Below are 6,507 nucleotides of genomic sequence, written 5' to 3' on the forward strand. Positions count from 1 at the left end.
AATGACAAAAAGCTACTATTAATTCATTTGGCCCTTTTAAAAGAATTTATATTTTATTCATCATAACAGTGGCTACATACATTTGAAAAACAATCATTCATATATGGGCCCAGTAGTCCTTACTTAGCTTCCAGAAGGCATGCTTGCTTATAGTTAAGGATTTGAATGTGGATTTATTGATCTCCTATACTAATGCTCTAGTTCCCTAGTTTGAAAACTCTCTCTCTCTCTCTCTCTCTCTCTCTCTCTCTCTCTCTCTCTCTCTCTCTCTCTCTCTCTCTCTCTCTCTCTCTCTCTCTCATCCTTTGTCTCTATCTCAGTATCAGTTCTAAGACAGAAGAGCAGAAATGGCTAGGCAATCAGGGTTAAGTGACTTGCCCAGCATCATACATTTAGGAAATTTGTGAAGTAGATTTGAATGCTGGACCTCCTATCTTCAGGCCTGGCTTTCTATCCTTTGTGCTATCTAGCTACCCCTGAGAATTCTTCCAGATTATCTCTAAGGTCCCTTCTAGCATTAGATGCAGCAAATGTTCCGAGGTCCAGAGAGGGGAAGTAACCTGCCTCAAGTCACCCAGCAGCTCAAGGGTTTTATCTGTGACCAATTTTTTTTTGTTCAGGAATAGGGATGGAGAGGCTATGGTGCATAGGGTCAGCTATGATGCCCACATCCTCTTGGTGTGAGATCGAGCTGTCTCCCTACACCGTCTCCCCTTCACCCCATCACTTTGGAGGCAACAGGATAATGGGTTTGAGCCTATGGTGACTGCCTCATTGAAAAAAAAATGGATTTTAGAAGCTCTGAGTCTGTGGAGCATCCATTAGAGAGGGGACAGACTGCTGCTGGAGCTGTTCTTATAGGACGTAGGTGACAAATAGCAGGCAGCACTTGCCTTTCTCCTGTGCTTGGGAAACGGAAGGTGGCTCAGAATGCCTGCATTTCTCCCCAGCTCTTAGATTTCCTTCTGCTCACCCTTACCTGGTCTTCCTTAAGGGGCTGGCCCCTCCAGAGTCAATGAGTGGCATGGAGGAGAGTCAGGGACCACCCAGGGAAGCTGAGAGTTGGGAGAATAGGGTATAAGTCCTGGCCTTGTCATGCACTTGTTGTGTGACCCTAGAAAAGTCACTTTCAGTTCTTGGTGGTCTTTGTTTTTTACTCTGTAAAATGAGGGATAATAGACAAATTCCATGGTTGTTGTAAAGAAAGTGCATTTGAGAAATGTAAAAGTAGTCCATAAATGTGAGCTGCTATCATTTTATTTATTTTTTAAACCTTTACCTTCTGTCCTAGTAACAACTCTAAGACAGAAGGACAAGCACTAAGGAAACAGGGTTAAGTGATTTGCCCAGGGTTACCCAGCTACAAAGTGTCTGAGAACAGATTCGAATCCAGGTCCTCCTATTTCTGGGCCTGGTGCTTTATCCATTAGGTCACCTGGCTGCCCTACACTGCCTCTTAAAATAAAAGAACTCTGTGTGAGCTTGGGTAAGTCACTTAGTCCCCACTGCCTAGCTTTTACCACCGTTTTTCCTTAGAACCAATATACAACATTCATCGTAGGGTGGAAGGTAAGAGTTTTAAAAAATAAAAAGGTACAAGAGGAGAATCCATAGGAATGTTTAAGAAAGCTCTAGATATCTTCCTGATAACTTTTAGACAATCATTTCCACCACAGATATCATCAGATCCTGTTCTTGAATGGATACCAGGTGCCCCACTGGGAAGAGGTGAGCAAGAGAGAATTTTGTTGTTGTTCAGTCCTTTCAGTCATGTCCAATGTTTTTGTGACCCCATTTGGGGTTTTCTTGGCAAAGACACTGGAGTAGCTTGCCATTTCCTTCTCTAGTTCATTTTATAGAGATGAGGAAACTGAAGCAAACAGGGTGAAGTGACTTATACAGGGTCACATAGCTAGGAAGTATCTGAGTCTAGTTTTAAACACAGGTCTTCCTGAGTCCAGGCCTGGCACTCTATCCACTGTGCAACCTAGCTGCCCCATGAAAGAGAACAGCCCCACATGAATAAGAGGCTTTTAAAAGAAAGAGCTGAAAGAGAAAAGGTAGAAAGGAAAATATTGGAGACATTTGTGGCTCCTAAGGGAGGCTAGGGCCTTTCTTTATGTGCCAGGAAAGGAGGAGGATAGGTCTTTTTGTGACTTAATTTATTTTGATCTCTCCCCTGTTCTCTAAAACAGTTCTTAAGAAATAGAGCTGGATGCTACTCTCCCTTGCCTGCAGAAGACAGAGCATTAAGGTGGGATAAACTTTTGCTTAGAGAAAAGAGATTAGATCTTCTTCCCTCCCTCTTTCCTTCCTTCTTTCCTTCCTTCTCTTTCCCCCTCCCTCCCTCTCTCTTTTCCTTCTTCCTCTTCTCTCCTTTTCCTTGACTCCCCCTCTCCCTATCCCTCTGCCTTCTTCAGTATTCATCAGTATTCATTTCTATTTTTGACTTTCAGTTCACAGGGAGGGGAAGCAAATTCTTCATGAACTTATCAGTCGATATAGAAACACAAATGGGATTTCCCCAGATAAGATACAGACTTTAATTGGAATTAGGAAGATGACTTAGTTGATTTAGGCAGCTCCACCTCTTGAGGACAACAAAGAATTTATTACAGAGGGCTATTTATTACAGGCTAGAAGGGAAAGCTAACCTCATGGTGGTTGACAGACTCAGGATCCAAAAAGATCTGAATAAGTTAGAACATGGGGTTGAATCTAAAATGAAATTTAGTGGAGATAAATGTAAAATGCTATACCTGGGTTCAAAAAACCAACTTGACATTGTGGCATGTGATTGTAATGGAATATTACTGTACTATTTCTTATAGTACAGTATGATGAGAAGGATGATTTAAGAAAAAGCTGGAAAGACTTACATGAACTGATGCAAAGTGAAGTGAGCAGAACCAGGAAACCACTATTTCATTTTATTTCTTCACTTTTGGGGGGGGGGGGTTGGCATTCTTTTTCACAGAATGACTAATATGGAAAGATGTCTTATACTATTACACGTGTAGAATTTATATCAGATTGCTTACTGACTCAGGGAGGAGGAGAAGGAAGGGGTGGAGTGAGGGAGGGGGAGAATTTGGCTCAAACTTTTAAAAAGGTCAACATATTTTTTCATGTATTTGAGGAAAAAAAAACCAAATCAACTTCACAAATAAAATATAGAGGAAATATGGCTAAATAGAAATTAATTTTGAAAAAAGATCTGGGGGTTTAGTGGTCTGCAAGCTCCATTTGGATCAGCAATGTAGTAGAGCAGCCAAGAAGCCTAACGTGAACTTGGCTGTATTAGGAAAGCTCTAGAGTCTAAGACCAGAGAGGTGCAGTGCCACTGTAGCCTCTAAGACCATGTCCAGAGCACTGTGTATGATTCTAGACTTCCCATATTGGGAAAGACATTGATAAGCTAAAGTGTCCAGAGGAGGGTAATTAGGACAGTGAATGATCTGGAGATGATGTAATGTGAGGATAGGTTAAAGGAATAGGGAATGTTTATCTAAGAGAAGACTTAGTAGGTATAGTGGTGGTCCTTCAGCTATTTGCAGGAATACCGGGTAGAACAGGTTATTAGTTGTTCTGCTTGCCTTGCAAAAACCAGGACAAAGAGCAAAGGGGGATGTTGTAAAAAGATAAATTTCTGTTTCATGTCAGGGAATACTTACAATTAAAGCTATCCAAATGTGGAATCAGATACTTAGTAGCTGTGTGACCGTGGGCAAGTCATTTCACTCTGCTTCAGTTTCCTCATTTGCAAATGAGCTGGAGAGCGAAATGGCAAATCACCTTGATATTTTTGCTGGGAAAATCTGAAAATGGGGTCATGAAGAGTTAGACATGGCTGAAAAGACTGAACAACAATAGCTGTAAGTGGGTCGACCTTCAGAGAAAACCTGGATAAACTGTAGATCAGATTTTTGTACCGGTTCGGTTTGGATTAGATGGGCCACTGAAGTCTCTTCCAACTGTGAGATTCTGTGAAGAAATTGTCACGCTAAGCCACATTAGGCTCAATCCCAAGAAGACCCAGCTCTTCCTACATTCATTTAAAGAAGCATGGAGGTCAACTACATATCTATAGCACATAGATAAAAGGCACACAGAGGAACACTTTTCTCTCAAGGGTAAAATTCATCCTTTTCTGTGACCAGATCCACAAAATAGGAAAAGGCTGCCTTTCAATTAAAAGGAACCCAAAGTACAATAATTTGTCCACCTGATGGATTTGGAACTGGTTAGATGATGGACTCAAAGAGAAGTAGTTCATAATGGTTTAAAATGATAACATAACAGATCTCCAGTGAAGTGCCCCAGGCATCTTTACTTGGTCATATATTGTTTAACATTTTAACTTGGATAAAGGCATGGATAGCAAGCTTATCAAATCTGTGGGTGTGTTTGAAATTGACCAAAATAAATAAATAAATAAAGTTTGTGGGTGACCCAAAGCCAAAAAGGATAATTTGGATGGACATTCAGGATCCAGGATCTTGACAGGCTACCTTAATTTCAACAGGTGTAAATGTCAGGACTTAGACTTGAGAACAAAAAAGAAACCAATTTTACAAGTATAATATGGGAGATCCAAGTTTGGATAGCAGGTGTTCTGAAAAAGATCTGGGAGTTTTAGTGGGCTGCAAGCTCAATATAAGTTAGGAAAAAGCCAATTCAATATTGGGCTTCATTAAGAGAGCTATAGCTTGCAGGAATGATCATTGGTGATGGTTCTACTGTCCTGTACCCTCCTCTGAAATACTCAGTCAGTTCTAGAATAAGCTAAAGGAGGGCAACTAGCATGGAGAAAGACTAGAGTTCATGACATATAAACATTTTTCTTGGAGGAATGATGATTAGCCCAGAGAAGATTCAAGGGAGGCATGAGGGCTGTCTTCGAATATTTAATAGGCTATGGGCCCCTGCAGGCAGAACTAGCAACAATGGGAAGAAGTTGGAAAGAGGCCACAGTTCAAGGCTCAGTGTTCTCACAATAAGTTAAGTAATGGAATGGGCTTCTTCAAGAGGTGGTGGGGTTCCCCCTCCTTGGTCCTGATGCAGAGACTAAGCCACCCCTTGTCCCTGAGTTATTGTGATGCCTTTACTGTGTAGACTGGACCCCATGAGTCCCTTCCTTTTTTTTTTTAAATCCTTGCTTTCTGGCTTAGAATTAATACTATGTAATGGTTACAAGGCAAGAGTGGTAAGGATCAGGCAATAGGGGTTAAATGACTTGTCCAGAGTCACACAGTGAGTAAGTGTTGGATGTGAGATTTGAATCCAGGACCTCCTATCTCTAAGCCTGGCTTCATGAGTCCCTTCTAATTTATGTTTATGGAATTCCTGATTGGGGCACATTTTGAAGCAGAGAAACAACTTCTGGGCAGAGGAGCATTTCCTAACACTATTGGTCTATTTCACCCACTCATTCATTCATTCCACATTCATTGAGTACCAAAGGTAAGGTACTGAGTTCAAGGAGATCCACATAATTCACACAAAAGCCTGGTGGTGTCAGTCTTTCCTTAATGATGGAATAAGCAGCACTTGAAAAGACTGAGCAGTGTGGTTTGGAGGCATAAGCATTGGATTTAGAATTCTGAAGATTTAGGAGCATCCTAGCTCTGTTGCTTACTATATGACTTTGGGCAAGGTATTCTCTAGGCCTGTTTCCTTATCTATAAAGTAGGGTGATGGTAGTGGAGATGTAGAAATCTAAGGAACCTATGGTCCTATGATCAAATATGATCTATTTAATTTGTACTAGGATTTTGGTGCTGTACATGTACACTCTGTTCCTCTTGCCTACTTCCAGGGGAGATTTAAAGTCAGAATGGGAAAAAAAGACCCATGACCTAAGGCAAAGCCCAGGTCTGTAAGTATTACAACAGGTTCCCTTGGCCAGGTGCAAAAGTAGCCAAGGGAATCAATCATGAAGGCTTAAGAAAAAGGCCCTATGGCCTGGGGGTGGGAAGGAGCCTATTATCTGTGGGCATTTCTGTTGGTTCCCCTATTGGGAGCAAAGATGGTCCAAGTAACAGTAGGTAGGACTGCAGCTAATGATGATGAAAGGATGCCACTATTCATATTCTGGAAGGTTGAGCATAGCTCATGATCATGATCATGGTTCCTTAGGCCCAGGATCTGGTCCACAAACTTAGTTTCTATCTTTAACCAGAGGTGAGCAAGCTCCGAGGACTCCATTCACTATCCAAACTCCCAATGCTGAATATAGATAGACCAGAGTTCATTTATAATTATGTTCCAGGTTTAGGACATAACTGGGATACCCAGATTCCCTGGGGAACCACATTAGAAACCAGGAGATTACTTGGTGAATGTGGGTGCAGAGAAAAGGAAGTTGCTTGTGCTTATGGGATCTCTCATTCAGGCTGTGGGAAAGCCTGGAGATTCATACCTGGTCTACCCTAGATCACATTTTCTTGTGACTAGAATTTTCCTGCTTGCCACAGATGAGTTTCTCCCTTGGGTGATAAAGGAGAC

The sequence above is a fragment of the Monodelphis domestica genome, chromosome 2, assembly GCF_027887165.1.
Source record: "Monodelphis domestica isolate mMonDom1 chromosome 2, mMonDom1.pri, whole genome shotgun sequence".
NCBI lineage: Eukaryota > Metazoa > Chordata > Mammalia > Didelphimorphia > Didelphidae > Monodelphis > Monodelphis domestica.